This window comes from Schistocerca cancellata, chromosome 11 (assembly GCF_023864275.1).
Source record: "Schistocerca cancellata isolate TAMUIC-IGC-003103 chromosome 11, iqSchCanc2.1, whole genome shotgun sequence".
In the NCBI taxonomy this organism is placed as follows: domain Eukaryota; kingdom Metazoa; phylum Arthropoda; class Insecta; order Orthoptera; family Acrididae; genus Schistocerca; species Schistocerca cancellata.
In genome coordinates, this window is record NC_064636.1 from 24,767,607 (window position 1) to 24,792,024 (window position 24,418).

Sequence of the window (24,418 nt, forward strand, 5' to 3'; positions counted from 1 at the left end):
AGTGTCTTTCTTCCCATATCCTCATTCTACAAACATGGTTTTGGTGCCAGTTCCGACACAAGGCAATGAGGACAAAACATATACATTAGGATATACAGAACACACGTAAAACGCACAAGCTTACATGCTATACACACAATGTCTTTTACATTGTCTTTACATCGTATTTCACATAAAATCATCACATATGGATAATTATACAAGGAATTGTTACATACTCCTTTTAGCTTCTTTCTCTTCTTTTCTTTCTTTTTTATGTCGTACAGTATACACAAAATTATTTTATTATCTCTTTGTACATTGTATTGTGCAAGAGTATAACATTGTTTTTTAATTAATATATCGCCGTATAAACAGCCTTCTCGTTCGCATGTTGACAATAAAAAATGGTTCAAATGGCTCTGAGCACTATGGGACTCAACTGCTGAGGTCATTAGTCCTCGAGAACTTAGAACTAGTTAAACCTAACTAACCTAAGGACATCACAAACATCCATGCCCAAGGCAGGATTCGAACCTGCGACCGTAGCGGTCTTGCGGATCCAGACTGCAGCGCCTTTAACTGCATGGCCACTTCGGCCGGCTGTTGACAATAAAATTCATTTTTCATAAGTCTTTGTCTCTTGAGTAAAAAAAAAAAATTACAGGAAAGACACATATTTATTGGATTGCACGGATCTAGGGTGTGGGGCTAGCAGAGGTGTCTGGGGCAGCAAGAGGCGTTAGTTCTTGCTTAGAGTTGCTTGTGCTTTCCACTGCTTCCCTCTTCTACGCCAGGATCTGCTCAGTGACATCCTTTTCGCATTTTACTATTGTCTCGTCGTGGGTAATATAAACATGTAACAAATAAAAATTCACATGGATTAGTACTTAATACTAATATATATATATATATATATATATATATATATATATATATATATATATAAACATAGGCATAGGCGTTGTTCAAAGGTAACGTGGGGCGTGAATCATGAGCTGTGGTAGTCAGACTTTATTTAGTGTGTCAGGGAACTGTTTTTCTACATGTCTTGGCACTTCGTTGGGTGTCCATTTAATCGTAGATATTGCTTTGCATTTAGATTGCCCTCCTGTGTTACGCCGTTAGCCAATAATGCGTCAGATGCGCTTAACTGCAGACGCAACAATCAGTTTGGAGCTCAGCAGTTGCGTGGGCCCACCGCCGTAGTGCGATGCCGCGCGTCCCGGTCCACACTTTTCAGTGTCTCTTGCAGTGTCCGCAGAGTTTGCGAAAAACCAACCGCATTCGTTTCAACTTGCCGTACACGTTGGCTGTGGGAAGGGACCACTGGGTGCCTTGTAAGTTTACTGCACAAAAGTACTGCACTTCACTATTTGGCTTGCAACGGCATACTGTCCTATATAGTGCGCAGACACTCGTACCGTAGCAGGCTTCCTCGATTCACTATATATCTCTTTCACCTCGAAGAAAAAGCTTTGTCATATGAAACGTATTTTCACTTGTCTATTTGTGTATAGCTCACAAGTCACTGACACTGAATGACTCATTGTGACTGGGTAAATATACACTGTCCTGTTCATTATCTAGTTCGTTCAGAAACAAAACTGTAGCTCACCACTAGCTTGTCTTTTATGATAAATGCCCACATTCGTTATTTTTTTTCCTGTGCTTCTATACGGAACTACGTCGGCGTACTTTTTGCTCACAACATTTTATTACATAAATTGGTAGGTGATTGTGGTCTCAGAGAGTACGTGCCTCTAATACTACATTTCGCGGTCGCGACACTGCCTGACATCTCACAGAGCATGGGAGAACACGCTTGAGAACAACAGCACTTTGTAACTTCATGCCGTACTACTGATGCACTCATGTATTGAAGTGACAACACTAGGACATGAACGCACTATAAGTGTTTTTTAGAAGTTGTCTCCAAATGAGGCAAAATCTGTTCATTTTCTACCCACGAGTTACTATGTGGTGGGGGGGGGGGGACTTTTTTTTCATCCTTTTGTCGCCCAAGTTTGTAACAACGCATGGTACACACACCATAAACAAACAAATAATAAAAAAATGAAAATACATACATAAATAAATCACTGTACTTAAATTGCTAGGTAGTACAAACAACAGATCAATAATGAAGCTTGGCTGCTGTGCGCTACTGCCTGTAAAGTCTGTGCTTGCGTATATGGTGTTCCTTTGTGTTCAGTTTGTGTTACTTTTCCCTTCCATCAAATATCTTCTGCTCAGATTGGACAAATTATTATAAACCGAGCAAAAAAAAAAAAACAAGTGTACTGCATCCCTCTAAAGTCAGCAAACATTCTTAGTGTTTTCATACTGAAAAAATAGATTATTAAAATCCTCTGGCGTTACTTAGTTCACGTAGTGTATTTCCCAGTGATCTTGGTAATGTTTTAATACGTCAATCGTCAGTCATAGTGACAGTAATGGAACCTCCAGCGGCTTTTCTCCGCCGATTGAAGTCTCGCAGTATGTCGCCGAGCGCCACCTGTAAATAATTGTTTGTTTCGGCGTTACCTCATTTTCTTTTTTTTTTGGCTAGTTGGTTTACTGTAACTTACCTTGTACATACCCCTTTATTTTGTTATAAGAGACGGTGTTATGTTTGCCTCAGCTAACATTCACTAATCGTATCTCAACATCGTACTTGCATTCAAACATGTATATAAAGTTGAAAAAAAATTATCTGTATGACAGTAAGATCACACGAGTTGTTATTCATGAATCCTCTCTTTAGGTGCACTTTGCTTAGATTAGGTTACTGTGCGTATGATATATAGTACGCTAAACTTTCATTAACAGCTAGCAATCATTTTTATAACTGCAGCATTCAAAAAAAATTAACGTCATTTTCCATGCGATACATTTATAGATAACACCTCGTGGTGTGGATACGCCAAAAGCACACAATACTTTCTCAGCAACCTATAGTGTACTTGCGTCACACATTTGTCCTTTGTACCTTAGGGAGTCCATTATTTTTCCGTAACTTACCCTGTACCTTAATGCTTTGACACACAAATGGAATAAAAATATTCTTCCGTAACTTACACTGTACCTTATTGCTTTGATACACAAATGGCATAAAAAAAACCTTACATCTATATTGTTCCGAGGTCTGTGCTAATTGTTCACTCCAGATACCTCCGTATATAAACTTAAAACTAAAATACCACTGTGACCAAACAAAAACATTCCGTCAAAACTTACAAGTACACTTCGTGTTAAACATCGCTAGTCACCAACTGACACGTATGTCCTAGCTTACCTGTGTCTTGCATCCACGTTCACTGACAAATGTAAACAATAATACTGAAAAGTTCTTAATCGCTTAGCTGCATAAGATGTACTTTCTTTATCCTAATCGTGTTCGTTCTCTTTTTCACAGTAACTTATTTTATACGTGTGCATCAATAGGTATGGCGTGTGATACTTAATTATAGTAGAATTTTCTTAAGTCTCTGTGTGCATACAGTCCTTTGATCTTGCCATTGTGAGGGTATGCAAGTAAATAACATCCGTCGTGCGGAATATGTACAATTACGTACGGACCAGTATATTTTATTTGGCACTTAGCGTTTTTATTAGCTAACAAGGAAGATTTCACATGAGCTTTGAGTAACACTTTTTCTCTGACTGCAAATCTGGTAACACCATGTAGCTGCTTATCATAATGCTTCTTTCGGCGTTGGGCTTGTTGTGTGATAGAGAGTAATACTTGTCTTATCTTGGATTGCCCCTACGACTATGCATGGTCAACATTGGGGAGCATAATGAGGCCATGCTTAGTTTAACGCTCCACAGTTCTCATCTGTTTGTGTTTCGTTTGCGACTTCATTTATATTTACCCCTGACATGTTGATCCTTAGCTGAGTATTCCTGACGTGGTTTTGCCCTGAGTGTACCGGCATATTGTCACCTAGTGTTTGAGATTGATAGGCTTGGCTGTTAACTGGATATTGGTGATCGCCCGTGTGGTTGCGGCTAAATTCAGGTTGTAAATTATTGTAACTGTTTCCCCAATGGTTCCTATTGCCATTTCTGTTCCAGTTAAGTTTTCGGTCATCAGAATAACCAGAAAAATTCCTATCACCTTTTTTCTTTTTCTTCGAGGTGCGTTCAAGTTCTAAGGCCTCCGATTTTTTTTCTCCGGACTGGAAAGAGATAGAAACATGCGCATTGTTTTAAAATGAGGCCGCATTCATTGTCAATACGTCCCAGAGATGGCAGCACCGTATGGCAGATGGAATTTTACCGCCAGCAGCGAGAATGAGAACTGTTTTAAATACTTAAAATGGCGACGTTTTCCTTACTTGAACAGCATGCAATCATTCGTTTTGTGAGTTTGCGTGGTGCGAAACCAATTGAAATTCATCGACAGTTGAAGGAGACATGTGGTGACGTTGTTATGGATGTGTCGAAAGTGCGTTCGTGGGTACGACAGTTTAATGAAGGCAGAACATTGTGTGACAACAAACCGAAACAACCTCGGGCACGCACAAGCCGGTCTGACGACACGGTTGAGAAAGTGGAGAGAAATGGTTTGGGGGATCGTCGAATGACTGATGAACAGATCGCTTCCAGAGTCGGCATTTCTGTGGGTTCTGTGCACACAATCCTGCATGACGACCTGAAAATGTGAAAAGTGTCATCCAGGTGGGTGCTACGAATGCTGACGGACGACCACACGGCTGCCCGTGTGGCACGTTGCCGAGCAATGCTGACGCGCAACGACAGCACGAATGGGACTTCCTTTTCGTCGGTTGTGACAATGGGTGAAATGTGGATGCCATTTTTCAATCCAAAAACAAAGCGCCAGTCAGCTCAATGGAAGCACACAGATTCACTGCCACCAAAAAAAAATTTCGGGTAACTGCCAGTGCTGAAAAAAATGATGGTGTCCATGTTCTGGGACAGCGAGGGCGTTCACTCAGCAAGGTTGGATGAGATTTCTGGATGAGGTACTGTTCCCATCCTCACTATTTTTATGCGATGACACTCCCCTGTTGAATTAAGATAACAAAATATCTCCTTTATATGTTACATACGAGCCTGCTGTACATTCACTCACTAATTGCGGGGCGGAAGAATGCAAATCGACATATACTACATAAAGGCACTTAATTCCAAAAGCTGCAAACAATCAGCAACCTAAATGTAACAAAAATAACCGAAGGATACATGCACGCAATTAACTTATACCAAATGCAAGAGCAAAAACCGCCCTAAGTAAGTAACTGAATTTATGTTCAATATATGTTAATGAAGTTGCCTTGCTATTTACAGATAAGTAATTTTCTTTTAGAAATTCAAGTTCTGTTGTTAGTGTACAGCTGGCGCATACAGCTGAAAATGGTTAGCCCCTAATTGCAGCCAAGTACGAGAGTAAAAGAAGTAGGGAAATTAGATTCATTCAGCTTTATCCCTTACAGAGATGTGAGAAGTTCTAAGACAACAGGCCTAAAGATAAAACTACAAAATGAAAAGTGGCCAGAAATGTACTTATCTAATAGTGTTAATGATAACTATAACAGTACCCTAGATACCTATTTGAAAATCATTAAAGAGCACCAGCCAAAACCAAACCATGGAAATCTACCATGGCTAACAAAAGGTCTATTAGTATCCTGTAAAAAGCTGAAACTTCTTCATGCACTTTGGAAAGCTCCATGTAGGCCTATTCATTTTGTTGAATATTATAGAGGCTATAAAAAGATTTACAATAAAACTTTGATAGCTGCAGAAAAACTGTATAATGAAAATGTTATAACACTAGCTCCCAACAAAGTCAGAAGCACCTGGAAGATAATAAACAGAGAAACAGGAAAGTCATCAGGAAATAACAATAAACGTTTTATCCTAACAATCAATAATGTTGTAACAGAAGATCCAATAATCATTAACAACACTTCCAACCAATATTTTATCAGCATCTGCCAACAACTTACACAGGGTAACAATAGTAATTCTCTGCAAGCCCAAAAACTAGTTGAGAATAAACAAAAGTCACCCAGTAACTCATGTTACCTGTATCTGGCAACTGAACAAGAGATAAGAAAAATAATAGAGAAACTACAAAATTAAGCATCCACAGACATAAATGGCACGTTAAATAAAATTTTGAAGCTGACTACTAGGGAAATTGCTGAACCCTCTGTCACTTAGTCAACTCATGTCTCAAAAAAGAAATCTTCCCAATTAGAATGAAGATTGCCAGAGTAATAGCACTATTCAGAAAAGGTGATCACATGTGCCCACATAATTACAGACCAGTTAGCCTCCATCCCATTTTGTCAAAGATCCTAGAAAGAACAATATTTGTTAGGTTAAGGGCATTTTTTGATAAAAACTATACTATCATAAATGGTTTTTGCTATGCCTAACTCATTGGCTAATTATATGATTTCATTACTCACATGCTTCTTTCCGAGTTGATTCAGATGAAGACTGTGAGCAGTGTGGAATCTTGTACCTAAGTTAGTTATGTTTACAGAACAGAAACGGAAAGAAATTAAGAATTCCGCAGCATAACACAACTCAATATGAGAGTAGCAGTGGTTACATGGCACACATCACTAATGCCAAATCGAAGGATAAGTTTAAACATTCAATCAAGTAACTGCTATCACAAACCCCTTTATATTCAATCACAGAACTTATTTCAAATGAAAATAACTGGAGCAAACAGGCATAGTACACTAAAAAAAATGTACACAAGTGTAGAGAAAAAGAGAAAGTAAAATGTCTTAACTTCCTTAACAGCATTTATTTATCTAAAGATTTCGTTTTTCTACAGTATTATTGCTGTTAATTTTTTTTTATAATTGTAAACAAAACAGAATCTAGAATTTGTATGTGCTGTGTGGCTGGATTATACTGTATATACAAAATAATGGACCAATAGTACAGAATTATTGCAATTAAATGTTCTGTAATTTAGGTACATAAATTACGTATGCTTCATAAAATCTGTTCAGTTTACAGTATCTAAAATTTTGTAACTATGATGTTAATTTCCAGAAACGTTGTGACTAAAATTTATAGTTATCTTAACAAAACTATAGTTAGAATCAGTAAGAGTAATGTAGTTTACTGGAAAGCTGACAAAGCAAATATGCACTTGGACTTACTCCATAGATGTACATCATAAGCTGCTAAATAAGTTTACGAAATTCTAGACTGCTGCGGGATGTACTATCAAGTACTGTATGTGTGTTGTTTATAATGCAAAAGGTGAACGTTGAATCCTTGCAGACTCTCCCCCGCCTACACTTCTCTTATTATCTGCCCATTTGTGAAACTTTGCCGATCTAACCTGTTGCATAAATGTGTGTTTAAAACACGTAAGTTCGTTCTTCCGCGAGGAAGCCGTTTCCCTGGAAAGTCAGAAGTTGGCAGCATGGTGAGTTGAGATGCATTCTGCTTTGCGCTCTGGAGTTTTTGCGTGAGTACGAAGGCGATGTGTCGGTCTGCCATCTGTCGGCAACGCCAAGAAACAAGTGTGATTGAGAGCCTCTCGCATATTACTTCACCCATTTCAAATTAGGAAGTTTCACAAGAAAAAATCAGAAATAATTAACATCTCCTGCGCGATATGAACTGTTTGAACACATTTTATTAATGGGATTGCTATAAGCGCCAATAGCTCTACATTATTTCGGTTGAGAATATTTCATATTCACAAATGTTTGTGGTAACCTATTCTACATATTTACCAACCGCTGCATCGTTGGGTCACAAAAAGAGTATAAAATTATTCATTTTTAATTTTTAATGTTTGAAGGGCACGTAACGAGAAGTTCGTGTCTATAATTGTATTTAAATGATGAATGAATTGCCAGCGTATGCGCTGGGCTTCGTCGTAACAGTGTAAAAAGGTCACTTAATGAAGTTGTCAGACTCATTCCTGCATTTGCCTGCCTCACCACAGCAACTGACAGTGAGCATCTGGACATAAGCTTCTGAACAGTTCTTGCACTTAACTTCTACCGTTGGTGCAAACCCCTTTTCAAAAAAAAAAAAAAAAAAAAAAAAAAAAAAAAAAAAAAAAAAAATAAATTAACGTTGTAACCTTCTACAGTTTGTACATATATAAAATTCTGCTCCTTGCTCGGGACCATAAAGATATATTGAACATAAAGGAAGGTGTACACCACCACCACACCAGAAACAGCGAGAAATTAAGAATTCCGCAGCACAACACAACGCAATATGAGAGAAGCAGTGGTTACATGGCAGTAAATTTGTACAACTCTTTACCACCACACTTCATTAATGCCTAATCGAAGGATAAGTTTAAACAGCAGTGAAACAACTGCTATCAGAAACCCCTTTATATGCATTCAGAGAATTTCTTTCAAACGAAAATAACTGAAGCAAACAGGCACAGTAAACTAAACGAAAATGTACACAGGTATAGAGAAAAGGAGAAGGTAAAATATGTTAACTTCTTAACAGCATTGTTTTATCTAATGATTTTGTTTTCTACAGTATTATTGCTGTTAATTTTTTTTGTAATTGTAAACAAAACAGGATCTAGAATATGTATGGACCGTGTGACTACTATACTGTATCTATAAAATGATGGGCCAATAGTACAGAATTGTTGCAATTAAATATTCTGTAATTTAGGTACATAGACTATGTATGCCTCATAAAATCCGTTCAGTTTTAAGTATCTAAAATTTTGTAACTATTATGTTAATTTCCAGAAATGTTGTGACTAAAATTTATTAGTTATCTTAGCAAAACTATAGTTAGAACCAGTAAGAGAAATGTATTTTATTGGAAAGCTGACAAAGCAAATATGTACTTGGACTTACTCCATAGATGTACATCATAAGCTGCTAAATAAATATAAAAAAATCACTGTATGTGTGTTGTTTACAATGCAAAAGGTGAACGTTGAATCCTTATAGAATCTGTCCCGCCTACACTTCTCTTTCTGTCTGCCCATTTGGGAAACATTGCCGGTCTAACATGTTGCATAAATGCGAACACATACGCCGTTTTGCTGGAAAGTCAGAAGTTGGCAGCATGGCGAGTTGAGATGCATTCTGCTTTGCGCTCTGGAGTTTTTGCGTGAGTACGAAGCCAACGTGTTGGTCTGCCATCTGTCGGCAACGCCAACCAACAAGTGCGATCGAGAGCCTCTCGCATATTACTTGACCAATTTCGCATTTGGAAGTTTCACAAGAACATCTCAGAAATAACAAACATCTCCTGCGCGATATCAACTATTTGAACATATTTTATTAATGGGATTGCTAGAAGCGCCAATACCTCCTCATTATTTCGGGCGAAAATATTTCATACTCAGTAACGTTTGTGGTAACACATTTTACATATGTACCAACTGCCATTGCAACAATTTTGAGGGTATTTTTCTTATCTTCTATTATTGGAGGGCAGGGATTATATGTTCCGTACCTTATAACTCCTCCCCCCCATGAACCATGGACCTTGCCGTTGGTGGGGAGGCTTGCGTGCCTCAGCGATACAGATGGCCGTACCGTAGGTGCAACCACAACGGAGGGGTATCTGTTGAGAGGCCAGACAAACATGTGGTTCCTGAAGAGGGGCAGCAGCCTTTTCAGTAGTTGCAGGGGCAACAGTCTGGATGATTGACTGATCTGGCCTTGTAACATTAACCAAAACGGCCTTGCTGTGCTGGTACTGCGAACGGCTGAAAGCAAGGGGAAACTACAGCCGTAATTTTTCCCGAGGACATGCAGCTCTACTGTATGATTAAATGATGATGGCGTCCTCTTGGGTAAAATATTCCGGAGGTAAAATAGTCCCCCATTCGGATCTCCGGGCGGGGACTACTCAGGAGGACGTCGTTATCAGGAGAAAGAAAACTGGCATTCTACGGATCGGAGCGTGGAATGTCAGATCCCTTAATCGGGCAGGTAGGTTAGAAAATTTAAAAAGGGAGATGGATAGGTTAAAGTTAGATATAGTGGGAATTAGTGAAGTTCGGTGGCAGGAGGAACAAGACTTTTGGTCAGGTGATTACAGGGTTATAAATACAAAATCAAATAGGGGTAATGCAGGAGTAGGTTTAATAATGAATAAAAAAATAGGAGTGCGGGTAAGCTACTACAAACAGCATAGTGAACGCATTATTGTTGCCAAGATAGACACAAAGCCCATGCCTACTACAGTAGTACAAGTTTATATGCCAACTAGCTCTGCAGATGATGAAGAAATAGATGAAATGTATGACGAGATAAAAGAAATTATTCAGGTAGTGAAGGGAGACGAAAATTTAATAGTCATGGGTGACTGGAATTCGTCAGTAGGAAAAGGGAGAGAAGGAAACATAGTAGGTGAATATGGATTGGGGGGAAGGAATGAAAGAGGAAGCCGCCTTGTAGAATTTTGCACAGAGCATAACTTAATCATAGCTAACACTTGGTTCAAGAATCATGAAAGGAGGCTGTATACATGGAAGAAGCCTGGAGATACTGACAGGTTTCAGATAGATTATATAATGGTAAGACAGAGATTTAGGAACCAGGTTTTAAATTGTAAGACATTTCCTGGGGCAGATGTAGATTCTGACCACAATCTATTGGTTATGAACTGCAGATTGAAACTGAAGAAACTGCAAAAAGGTGGGAATTTAAGGAGATGGGACCTGGATAAACTGAAAGAACCAGAGGTTGTAGAGAGTTTCAGGGAGAGCATTAGGGAACAATTGACAGGAAGGGGGGAAAGAAATACAGTAGAAGAAGAATGGGTAACTCTGAGGGATGAAGTAGTGAAGGCAGCAGAGGATCAAGTAGGTAAAAAGACGCGGGCTAATAGAAATCCTTGGGTAACAGAAGAAATATTGAATTTAATTGATGAAAGGAGAAAATATAAAAATGCAGTAAATGAAGCAGGCGAAAAGGAATACAAACGTCTCAAAAATGAAATCGACAGGAAGTGCAAAATGGCTAAGCAGGGATGGCTAGAGGACAAATGTAAGGATGTAGAGGCTTGTCTCACTAGGGGTAAGATAGATACTGCCTACAGGAAAATTAAAGATACCTTTGGAGAGAAGAGAACCACTTGTATGAATATCAAGAGCTCAGATGGCAACCCAGTTCTAAGCAAAGAAGGGAAAGCAGAAAGGTGGAAGGAGTATATAGAGGGTTTATACAAGGGCGATGTACTTGAGGACAATATTATGGAAATGGAAGAGGATGTAGATGAAGATGAAATGGGAGATAAGATACTGCGTGAAGAGTTTGACAGAGCACTGAAAGACCTGAGTCAAAACAAGGCCCCGGGAGTAGACAACATTCCATTAGAACTACTGATGGCCTCGGGAGAGCCAGTCATGACAGAACTCTACCATCTGGTGAGCACGATGTATGAGACAGGCGAAATACCCTCAGACTTCAAGAAGAATATAATAATTCCAATCCCAAAGAAAGCAGGTGTTGACAGATGTGAAAATTACCGAACTATCAGTTTAATAAGTCACAGCTGCAAAATACTAACGCGAATTCTTTACAGACGAATGGAAAAACTGGTAGAAGCCGACCTCGGGGAAGATCAGTTTGGATTCCGTAGAAATGTTGGAACACGTGAGGCAATACTGACCTTACGACTTATCTTGGAAGAAAGATTAAGAAAAGGCAAACCTACGTTTCTAGCATTTGTAGACTTAGAGAAAGCTTTTGACAATGTTGATTGGAATACTCTCTTTCAAATTCTGAAGGTGGCAGGGGTAAAATACAGGGAGCGAAAGGCTATTTACAATTTGTACAGAAACCAGATGGCAGTTATAAGAGTCGAGGGGCATGAAAGGGAAGCAGTGGTTGGGAAAGGAGTAAGACAGGGTTGTAGCCTCTCCCCGATGTTATTCAATCTGTATATTGAGCAAGCAGTAAAGGAAACAAAAGAAAAATTCGGAGTAGGTATTAAAATTCATGGAGAAGAAGTAAAAACTTTGAGGTTCGCCGATGACATTGTAATTCTGTCAGAGACAGCAAAGGACTTGGAAGAGCAGTTGAACGGAATGGACAGTGTCTTGAAAGGAGGATATAAGATGAACATCAACAAAAGCAAAACGAGGATAATGGAATGTAGTCAAATTAAGTCAGGTGATGCTGAGGGAATTAGATTAGGAAATGAGACACTTAAAGTAGTGAAGGAGTTTTGCTATTTGGGGAGTAAAATAACCGATGATGGTCGAAGTAGAGAGGATATAAAATGTAGACTGGCAATGGCAAGGAAAGCGTTTCTCAAGAAGAGAAAGTTGTTAACATCGAATATAGATTTAGGTGTCAGGAAGTCGTTTCTGAAAGTATTTGTATGGAGTGTAGCCATGTATGGAAGTGAGACATGGACGATAACTAGTTTGGACAAGAAGAGAATAGAAGCTTTCGAAATGTGGTGCTACAGAAGAATGCTGAAGATAAGGTGGGTAGATCACGTAACTAATGAGGAGGTATTGAATAGGATTGGGGAGAAGAGAAGTTTGTGGCACAACTTGACTAGAAGAAGGGATCGGTTGGTAGGACATGTTCTGAGGCATCGAGGGATCACAATTTTAGCGTTGGAGGGCAGCGTGGAGGGTAAAAATCGTAGAGGGAGACCAAGAGATCAATACACTAAACAGATTCAGAAGGATGTAGGTTGCAGTAGGTACTGGGAGATGAAGAAGCTTGCACAGGATAGAGTAGCATGGAGAGCTGCATCAAACCAGTCTCAGGACTGAAGACCACAACAACAACAACCTTATAACTGTGATTAAGAGCGGCGTAATATGCTGCTGACAGCCCACCTTGTATAAGGTGCTTAAAAATTGCAATAAAGAATATAAAAACAGCGAGCCGCATTGACGTGATTCATATCTAAGCTGGTTATCTTATTAATATTTGCAAGACACGTAAACGTTAGTTTGTGTCTATGAATGTGGTTGAAGTACAGACTTCTGGTAAGTGATAAATCTCGGAAGAACATGGAAACGTTTATGATTTACACAATATTAACAGTATACCGATTTATGAGGGACACGGTAACGTATATTCGTGTCTAAATGTCTATGGATTGATTGAATTACAGATGCAAGCGATGGGCCTAGTGGTAATGGGGTAAGAAGACCACCACTTAACTTAGTTCTCAGACTCATTCGTGCATATGCCTGTCTCACCACAGCAACTCATAGTGTGCACGTAGACACAGCTTCTGAACAGTTCTTGCACTGCTGTAAGTCTGAACAGACAATCGTAGTGCTTCCCTTTCGGACAAAGCGAAGGTTTTGTACGATCGTATAGCGTTGGAAACACTACCGATTCGCCCACGTCATTTTTACTCTCCTAATTATGTCCTTGCCTGCCCATCCAGTCGACTATCACTATCTTCAATTTCCGTTAATGTAAAAACGCATCCTTAGCTTTTATCTGTTTGTTGCTTTTGCGTTACTGTTGTGTTGCTGCTACGGTGGACCAATGGAGAAAAGTGCACGACGTTTAATGACGGAGAATCCACACCTGGCCGGCTGCACGTAGTGTAGAAAAGCGGCGCGAGAGGGCAGCAGCAGCGGGCGGCAGCACGAAGTGTCACTGCCCGCGAAAGTATGGCCGTCATTGCATAATGCATAGCGTACAGCTGACTGGACTTCGTGGCATTTGTAGCCACGTTGTTCATTTAAAATAGCAAGTACTGTGTATTTTTGTCTTGAATAAGTCAAACAATGCTGTGCTTTTAGCTGAACTTTCGAAGCCAAGAAGAGAGGGAAGCAGCAAGAAGAAGAATATGCCTGATGAACTTCTGCAGAGCAAACTGGCAGAACACAAAAGCAACTGCATTATGTGAAGTAAGAGCAATTTTCACGCATTAACGTAGATTGGAAAATGTAAGATTCCCCACCTAGTATGTCACGTAGCAAAGACGTGCAGTATTTTACTTGTACAGTTCGTGACGTAACTAGTTGCAGAATGTTGAGGTTAAATTCGTAAGGTACAGTATTGGTGCTTTTACTGGTGAACACGTGTTGGTAAAAACACAAAATAATGTCACCAGTAACTGAGCCAGCAAAACAAAATCTCGTTTCAACTTGTAGCGTGCAGTTCCTGAAGCATGCTTTTCTTATTTGTTTATTTCTGTTCAGTGTAACATCACGGGAAGTGACAAATTAAAACGAAACGAGACAAACGTGAAAGATAAACAAATATAATGAGAACAGTATAGTTGATTTTTCGTTATTTTACAGTTGTTGTGTAAGAGACTGTTGCAGTAAACTATCTCAAGTGCAAATAGACCTTCAACATGTGTAATATATTGCGGTACCGGAACACATGCCAAGCAATGAACGTAACATAAGAGGAGATGTTAAGTTTTTAAATTAAAAATAAAATTGCTTTCGAGCAATTCAAGAAGTGGAATGCCACAGATGAGAAGGTGTCGTGTGTATTACTCTACTCCAGCATGTGCACTTTGTGTGTTGTGATTAACAGTAATATTTTTAAAGTTGTGTTGTTTTGCAAATGAACATCATTTTCATTTCCAAATTTAATTGTAATGGACAGTTACGAAATTTATTCACCTTTAATACACAACAGACGTAATGGGATCAGCCAATTATAGTTTCACTGATTAATCGAATAGTTTTATTCTAGAGCCATTCTAAACCAAAGGAACTAATGAGTTTGTGATACTTAAACCAGCTTTTGTTATTGTAAACCAATACTTGTACGCAAGGCCGTTGCTGAGAGGAAGATGTTTTTGAAATATGCCCCTAGGAGACAGGAAAAGGGAAAAATTAAATTTATAGCTTCAGTAACTTGCATTCTTATGGATACTATCGTTTGCTGCTGAATCATAACAGCCTGAAATACTATAGGAATACTTATAATTTTATGGTTAAATTAATACGATGTTAAACATTCCGACCCACCAGCTTGATGATCATAAATTTACCACTACAAGATACTTAAGTATTCCAATAAAAGAAATGAATGGAATTACCTGGTGTATGCTGTGAAATGAAAACTAGGTTCAGTAACTATTAAAAAAAAAATTAATTTTTATTGTAGCGACTGTATTTTTTAAATGGTAAAAATAATTTCATCCATCCCCATACAGATAGCCGTGAAAATGAGTGATTGTAAAACTGTAGTAGGTATATAATTGCTTTGAAGACTTAAAATAAGAAATGTGGTGTACATTCAGTAGATAATCGATGCATGAATAGTTCACCTCTTTGTATTAACTTAGGCATGCAATTATTCCATAATACATTACTGTGCAGAAATGTGCTAAAGATGTCTGTATTATTAGTCGGAACATGCGTGTTCCTGGAAATATTTTAGACTGCCATTAAAATGTAGTAGTTTTGTTGAATATGACCTTAAACTATTATGGACTTTAAATAAACTTCCCTCTTCAATTAACAATTTGTTGCACATCAGTTGTTTCAGCCTGAGCTGTGTCAATAAATGTGCCTTGATTCGGGATCCTACTATCGTCCTGCTCACAAGTTGCAAAATTAACTACGAAAATCAGATTCAAACACCCAAACAATGGTTATAGTACTTTTTACCTCTCGGAATCCTTCAAGAAGTGTATTAAAATCGTCACAAACTAATGACTGGTTCAGCTTGTTTCACAAGAGAGCTCAGTAATTCATGTAGATTTCTCTTAAATCACTGAAAGTCTCATAGACCTCTGAGGAGTGTTATAATTAGAAGTGTATTATTCTGAAGCAACAACTGACAAGCACACGCTTTTACATTGCGATTTACAAAGAAACTCCTTGTTTCCATATTTTTGCTTTTGTGTTAAAACTCCTCTTTTTTCCAGGTTAAGTGCACACATACATGATGCTAGCCTATAATCCCTTATATCTTATTTCTCCATCACCGTGAGTACATGGTGTTGAGAGTGGCACAAAACACACATCCAAATTTCACACACCTTTCTAACAGAAAAGAAGCTCATATAACTCTTTATTCAGCATCCTAATGTTTTGATGGACCAAACATTTAACTTTCCTGGAAACTATTCCATATATTACGAAGCTATGCAGTTCTAATATCTCTCAAAGCTGTCTGTCTGTAACCTGACTCTAATCAAAAGATGTGTTGCCTTACGCTTCCTGCAAGATGCTCACCTAATTTCTCGGGTTAACGGAAACGACCGATTCCACCCGTGTGCTTTGACCAATGCCATCACCAATATGGCGGAAACGACCATTCACAGCAACTCCCATATCGCTACTAAAACGTCATTACGTAAACATGACAACAAACACGAAAATAGATCGAAAAACCATCAAACACATATTTCTCCGATAATATAATGGAACTAACGGTACAAGGGGGGGGGGGATGGGTGTTTTTTGGGTAGGGACAAACTAAAAATAATCACAAGCCACTAAACCAAACGATAAAATAAAACGACGACAACCTTCCCAAAATCAACTAAAAACAATATCCACTGGAATCGAACATTTCCCTTGATCTATATAGCTCAACAGAAACTACCGATACCAATTCATACAACCCAAACCTACAACCACCTCAACAATCATCACTGCCTCAAAAACCACAAGAAAACATCAAATTTGGAACTAAACACTTCCCTTGACCTTACAGGTCATCAAAAACACACAAAACCTACTCACCAATACCAGCAGCACCACCACCCCCACACAAGATCCACAAATTATCTAGCAAGATAAAAACATGAACAGACAACTCACCCCCCCCCCACACACACACACACAAAACTATACACACAACCTCATAAACATAATAAACCACAACCAAATAAAATACCCACCCCTGAAAATCAAAACTAAAGAAACAAATACTAACCAAAAACAAAAAAAAAGCCATACACACCCTAGAACTAAAAAAAGAACACAACAAAACAAATACCAAAATCTAAAACCACCCCCACCCAACTACCTCACCCCCCCCCCCCCCCCCCCCGCCCAAGAGCCAGAGCTGACACCCAAAAAAAAACTAACCTTCGGCCTGTAGATCTTACTAACAGCCCTTAAGAAAACCCTAAAAATACAATCCCCCTCAGGGATACTCTTCCACCAACATTACTCACGTAAATGAGCCTGAAGGTTGGAAGAGCGCCTCTTCCCCCTCCCAATAACAGATTTAACAGGAACCCCAAAACCCCTCTATATTATTTGTACAGGCCCCACTCACATAATTCTTAAGATCAACATTGCTATTGTAACCCTCCTGACCCAATCCACTATAAGAAGCAAACCCATCAGAAACTACAGTACTCCCCTGTTCTACATACTCCTGAATCAACCCCACCAACTCCCTCTTTGTACGATGTTCAACAACCCTAAGCACACATTCAGAAGACCCAGACCCTGATACCACAGCCCCCCCTCCCCCACCTATGAACGAACCACAGGCTTACCCCTCCCATACTTCCTCCTACCAAACTGCGACCCATCAGTCTCTATCACTACTCCAGGCCCACCCAACTTACCCCTCTATTTAATGTATTCTGAACAAACCTCACGACAAAAAGAATACCAATCGAGGACCGTTCGCTCACTCACACCCACCCCTTGCGCGCAAAAACCTGAGAGGACTGATAACAACAATGATAACTCGTCAAGACAATTTTACGCATGCCCGACCTAGACTTCTCGAACCAGGTACCCCAGTGAATGGAGCGCCAAAAGTTATCACGCTGGCACCTCCCTGGTCTGAGACGTTGGAACTTTCGTTAACTTAATACGTTCACCAAGTGAAGTGCACTTCACCAGCTCGGCCAGAAGACCAAACGGCTGCAGGAATTTGATGAGCGACATTGAACTGTCACGCAACATGCCCCACAACCGAAAACTGTTGATTTTATCGGTCGTAGCCATGCCTAACAGTGACATAACAATAGTAATCCAAAAAATTCAGACACGACAAACCACACATGACACTACATTAACTTAGAAATAACCAAAAACCAAAACGTCAGCTCACTGCAAAATATTCCACTAGAAATTCACTAATAACCAGAACAACACCCGACAACATCAACAACTCAGATGAACCCAGTTCGACACACAACCCACAAACACCAGCAGAGAGCACCACCAACCGCAACCGTATGGCACTTACAAACACATCACAAGCACACACTAACCCAACAACAAAACCATACCCACAACACACAAACACGCCACCAGAGAGCACCACTGACAGAACAAGAAGACATCTACAAACACTCACAAACTAAACTTCACACCATCGTGACGTCACACACCACAACAGACTTACGTCACGGGTCGAAGCCGACGGGTGGTATCGGACCCTTCTGGTGTCCCAGTTTCTCTCCCTACCGACCCTATTCAGATGCAGGCCATAATTAGTGTATCCACATCTGCCAATTTGTAACAGCACACACACGAGAGATTGATTCAATCGAAATCAGTTCACTCAGTACCCAGATTACATGGCTGATAGCTGTGTTTAGATTAGGTTAGTACCTGTTCCATAGGTCATGAATATGACACTTTGTAATGATGTGGCATGTGTCAGGTTAATAAAAGGTGTCAATACAAGATATTACATTAGACAAAATATTACATGACACTCAATACTTTATATATACATATGCACGTGGGAAGAATATATCTAAAAACAAAGATGATGTGACTTACCAAACGAAAGCGCTGGCAGGTCGATAGACACACAAACATACACACAAAATTCTAGCTTTCGCAACCAACGGTTGCTTCGTCAGGAAAGAGGGAAGGAGAGGGAAAGACGAAAGGATGTGGGTTTTAAGGGAGAGGGTAAGGAGTCATTCCAATCCCGGGAGTGGAAAGACTTGCCTTAGGGGGAAAAAAGGACGGGTATACACTCGCACACACACCCGTATCCAAGACACAGACACAAGCAGACATTTGTATGGCCTTTACAAATGTCTGCTTGTGTCTGTGTATCTGTGGATGGATGTGTGTGTGTGTGTGTGTGCGCGAGTGTGTACCCATCCTTTTTTCCCCCTTAAGGTGGGTCTTTCTGCTCCCAGGATTGGAATGACTCCTTACCCTCTCCCTTAAAACACACATCCTTTCATTTTTCCCTCACCTTCCCTTTTTCTTGACGAAGCAACTGTTGGTTGCGAAAGCTAGAATTTCGTGTGTATGTTTGTGTTAGTTTGTGTGTCTATCGACCTGTATCCAAAAATTCATCTATCGAGCAGAAGGAGTCGCCATTAAGAAATTCTTTTAATTTCCTTTTATATGCTATATGGCTATCTGTCAGACTTTTGATGCTATTGGGTAAGTGACCAATGACTTTTGTGGCAGCATAATTTACCCCCTTCTCAGCCAAAGTTAGATTTAACCTTGAGTAGTGAAGAGCATCGTTTCTCCTAGTGTTGTAGCCATGTACACTGCTATTAGTTTTGAATTCGTTCGGAGCGTTAATAACAAATTTCATAAGTGTATATATATATTGTGAGGCTACATTGAAGATTTCTAGCTCTTTAAATAAATGTCTGCAGGATGATCTTGGATGAGCTCCAGCAATTATTCTGATTACACGCTTTTGTGTAACGAACACTCTTTTACTCAATGACGAGTTACCCCAGAATATGATGCTGTACAAAAGCAGAGAATGAAAATAGGCATGGTAAGCTAATTTACTCAGGTGTATACTGCCAAAATTTGCAATGACCCTAATAGCATAAGTAGCTGAACTCAAACGTTTCAGCAGATCCTCAGTGTGTTTTTACCAGTTCAGCCCCTCATTAATGCATACAACTAGAAATTTTGAATATTCTACTTTAGCTACCGATTTCTGATCAAAGTCTATATTTATTAATGGTGTCATTCCATTTACTGTGTGAAACGGTATATACTGTGTTTTGTCAAAGTTTAATGAGAGCCCATTTGTAGAGAACCACTTAATGATTTTCTGACAAACATCGTTTACAATTTCACCAGTTAATTCTTGTCTGTCGGGTGTGATAGCTATACTTGTATCATAGGCAGAAAGTACCAGCTTTATATCTTTGTAAATGTAGAATGGCGAGTCATTAATATAAGAACAGCAGAGGACCCAAGACCGAACCATGCGGCACCCCATTCTTGATTTTCCCCAGTTTGACAAATCACCAGTTTTTTGCATATTATGTGAACTGTTTATTTCAACTTTCTGCACTCTTCCAGTTAGGTATGATTTAAACCATTTGAGTACTGTCCCATTCATACCACAGTACTTGAGCTTATCTAGAAGTATTCCATGATTTACATAGTCAAAAGCCTTTGATACATCACAAAAAATCCCAACGGGTGACTTCCGGTTACTCAGAGCATTTAATATTTCATTAGTGAAAGTATATATAGCATTTTCCGTGGAAATCCCTTCTGGAAACCAAACTGACATTTTGTTAAAACTTTATTTTTACAAAGGTGTGAAGCTACTCTACAATACATTACTTTTTCAAGAATTTTGGATAAGGCAGTCAGAAGAGAGATTGGGCGGTAGTTGTTGACATCAGACGTATCCCCTTTTTTATGCAGTGGTTTAACAGTGGCATACTTCAGTCTATCTGGGAAAATACCCTGCTTCAGAGAGCTATTACATATGTGGCCAAGAATCCCACTTACTTCTTGGGAACAAGCTTTTATTATCCTGCTGGAAATGCCATCAATTCCATGTGAGCTTTTATTCTTGAGAGTGTTTATTATCTTCCTAATTTCGGAAGGAGAAGTGGGTGGAATTTCAGTTGTCTCAAATGGTGTGGGTAAGGCCTCTTCCATTAACTGCCTTCCTTCTTCTAATGAACATTTAGATCCTATTTTCTCTACAACATTTAAAAAATGATTATTCAAAATGTTTTTGACTTCCGGCTTGTTGTTTATCAAGTTTCCATACACTTCGATGGTGATGCTGTCGTCCTGTACTCTTGGTTTCCCTGTCTCCCTTGTAATAATACTCCAAATTGTTTTGATTTTGTTATCAGAGGTATTAATCTCAGACATGATGCACATGCTTCTGGACTTTGTAATAACCTTTCTTAATGTAGCACAGTAGTTTTTATAATATTTGGCAGTTTCTGGGTCATTACTCTTTCTTGTTGTTAGATACAGTTCCCTTTTGTGGTTACAAGATATTTGTATTCCTTTAATAAGCCAAGGTTTTTTGCATGGTTTCTTATAATTAGATTTAACTACTTTCTTGGGTAAACAGTTTTCAAATTCTCTTACAAGTGTATCATGAAATAAGTTATATTTTAAATTAGCATCGAGTTCCTTGTACACCTCATCCCAGTCTAACTGTTGAAGATTTTCTCTGAAACTTCTAATTGTTGAATCATTAATTGAACGCTCAACTTTGGAGGGTAGTTTTGAATTACTGAATGGAGCGATGTCATATACTGTAACTAGCTGAGCACCATGATCAGAAAGGCCATTCTCAACAGGACAATAATTTATGTTATTAAACCTATCTTGGTCTATAAAAGTGTTATCTATCAATGTGCTGCTGTCCTTTACTACCCGAGTAGTGAATCAACAGTGAAGTCCCCACAAATAATAATTTGCTTTCCCCTACCTGACAGATAGCACAACAAGGCATCCAAGTTTTCCAGGAATAAATGAAAGTTTCCTGAAGGGGACCTATATACTGTTACAAGAGCCCTCCTTCAGTTTAAGTTGACAGGCACATGCTTCTATACGTTGCTCTAGACAAAACATTTTAGTATCTAAGCTTTCTACACAGTGATAACTTTTGACATATATGGCAACTCCTCCTCCCACCTTATTCTCTCTACTCACTTAAATCACGGCTGGTTGTGGTGCTGCAATACTTAAACATGTATGCTGTTACTTCTTGTAATTCTCCAGACTGGCTTCCATACTCTGCTCTAAGTTGACAGAACTATTTAAGTGAAACAAGTCCTAAACTCCTTTAGACTTTGTGTTCCTTTCTCTGTGGCTTTGTGCATTTGTGACTTCTGTATAAGTTTTGTTATTTGAAGGAATGTAACAGTTATTGAAATTTTCAGGCAAAATAGACACATACAAATTTGGTGGACCCAAAGGTTGTAGTCGGATTCTTCACTTACGATGAGAAACGGAAAGTAAGAGATAAACAGGAGAGGAACAAGCACCTGCTTGTTATAAGTTTCGTTATTTGAAGGAATGTAACAGTTATTGAAATTTTCAGGCAAAATAGACACATACAAATTTGGTGGACCCAAAGGTTGTAGTCGGATTCTTCACTTACGATGAGAAACGGAAAGTAAGAGATAAACAGGAGAGGAACAAGCACCTGCTTGTTATAAGTTTCGTTATTTGAAGGAATGTAACAGTTATTGAAATTTTCAGGCAAAATAGACACATACAAATTTGGTGGACCCAAAGGTTGTAGTCGGATTCTTCACTTACGATGAGAAACGGAAAGTAAGAGATAAACAGGAGAGGAACAAGCACCTGCTTGGAATTCAAAGAGGGTCAGCCAGCATGCAGGTATTCTTGCCTTTGGTCAGTCTGATGGCTTTTCGTACCTAAATTACTGCTGCTTGGATATTATTTGTGGTCATCACTCCTAAGACGGATTTCGTACATATCTCCAATCTAGTCTGTCATGTGCAATTCTCTTCATCCGTGAATAACTACTGCAACCTACATCCATTTGAACCTACCTACAGTATTCAAGAGTTTGACTCTATCTAAAATCTCTACTGCCAACACATTCCTCAAGTACCCAATTAACTGTTACTTTTTACTTCTTGATGTTTCCTGTTAAAGTGACTGTACATTTAGGCAGGTGGTGCCATAAATTTCTGTCCTCTCAGATAATATACCTCTTTATCGATCATGATCTTCTCCATTATTTTCAGTGGAGAATTTTATTTGTGGGTCGGCAAGTGCTAAACTGTTTGTGGTAGTATAGAAGTGCTGTGGCCATACTATATTGTTTTTATTTTGTGTGTTTATATTCCAGTCTTTGCAATTCATTTTGGGATCTGCCTCATGTCGATCTGGAATGAGGCATCATTGCTGGTCGCAGTGGTCAAAACTAGTCTCAAACATGAAATTGGTAAAATAAAGCGATGGAGTTGTTCAAAAACAAATGCCTCTTCATTGGTGATTCAGACTACCCACCACATCTTTAGCATTCTTCTGCTGCACTACATTGAAACGGCTTCTAATCTCCTCTTGTCTATACTGTTTATTGTCCAAGATTCACTTCCATATAAGGCTACAGTCCAGACAAATATTTCAGTCAACAGGTGGATTTATTTGTGTTAATGCAAGGTGTGTATTGTGTAACGATTTTAGGGTAACCTGAGGCACTGTGTGTAAAGAAACAGATCCCTATTTTAGAACATGGCTGTGTGAAGGTCACTGACTAAAACCTGAACATAAATCTAAATATGTAAATGAAATAACTAAAATGTAATACCTCCAGTGGCCACAGGCTCCTTTCTGGGTCACATGCATCACAATAAACTAGCAATGAGTTAACTAATCATCCAGCACCTCCGATGAGGGTATGAATATCACAGTTGAGAACCAAGTAAGTGACACTGTAATCTTATTGGACGGGACCATTAAATAATGAATAATAGACATCAAATTGAAATTTATTGGAATCTTCAACAATGCTCTGCCACCCACAATTCCTCTTGTCATCCCACGGCCACAAAATGGTAGCATTCTGGTGGGTTGTCAACAGGAACAGCAACCCAACTACAACACTCTGAAGACAAATGTAAACAATAAATTGAAATGATAAAACACCACCTCCATAGTATACTCCCTGCAAAACTCAAATAATTGCAGAAGAATCACAGCACATAAAACAAACATAAAATGAGATCTTCCACACAGTACCATTTGTGGTTAGTATTTCATATTTATTTATATCCCGATATGTAAAGGCATAAACATATCTTTCGTCATGCGCAACATGATTGGGCAGATAATTAGGCATCCTTGAAACACTGCAGATATACAAATACACTACTGGCCATTAAAATTGCTACACCACGAAGATGACATGCTGCAGATGCGAAATTTTACCAACAGGAAGAAGATGCTGTGATATGCAAATAATTAGCTATTCAGAGCATTCACACAAGATTGGCGCCGGTGGCGATACCTACAACGTGCTGACATGAGGAACGTTTCCAATCAATTTCTCATACAAAACAGCAGTTGACCGGCGTTGCCTGGTGAAACATTGTTGTGATGCCCCGTGTAAGGAGGAGAAATGCATACCATCACGTTCCCGACTTTGATAAAGGTCAAATTGTAGCCTATCACGATTGAGGTTTACTGTATCACGACACTGATGCTAGCGTTGGTCGAGATCCAATGACTGTTAGCACAATATGGAATCGGTGGGTTCAGGAGGGTAATACGGAATGCCGTGCTGGTTCCCAATGGCCTCGTATCACTAGCAGTCGAGACGAC

The 24,418-nt window shown here is 39.1% G+C and overlaps 1 long non-coding RNA gene across 1 annotated transcript in view; it reads left to right on the forward strand.

Moving 5' to 3' along the window:
- Positions 1 to 13,583: 13,583 nt before the first annotated feature.
- LOC126108131 (uncharacterized) overlaps positions 13,584 to 24,418 on the forward strand; it is a 35,751-nt gene continuing 24,916 nt past the window's right edge. The window contains exon 1 of the long non-coding RNA XR_007523508.1: positions 13,584 to 13,825. This is a non-coding gene — a long non-coding RNA (uncharacterized LOC126108131). The remainder of the gene's footprint in view (positions 13,826 to 24,418) is intronic.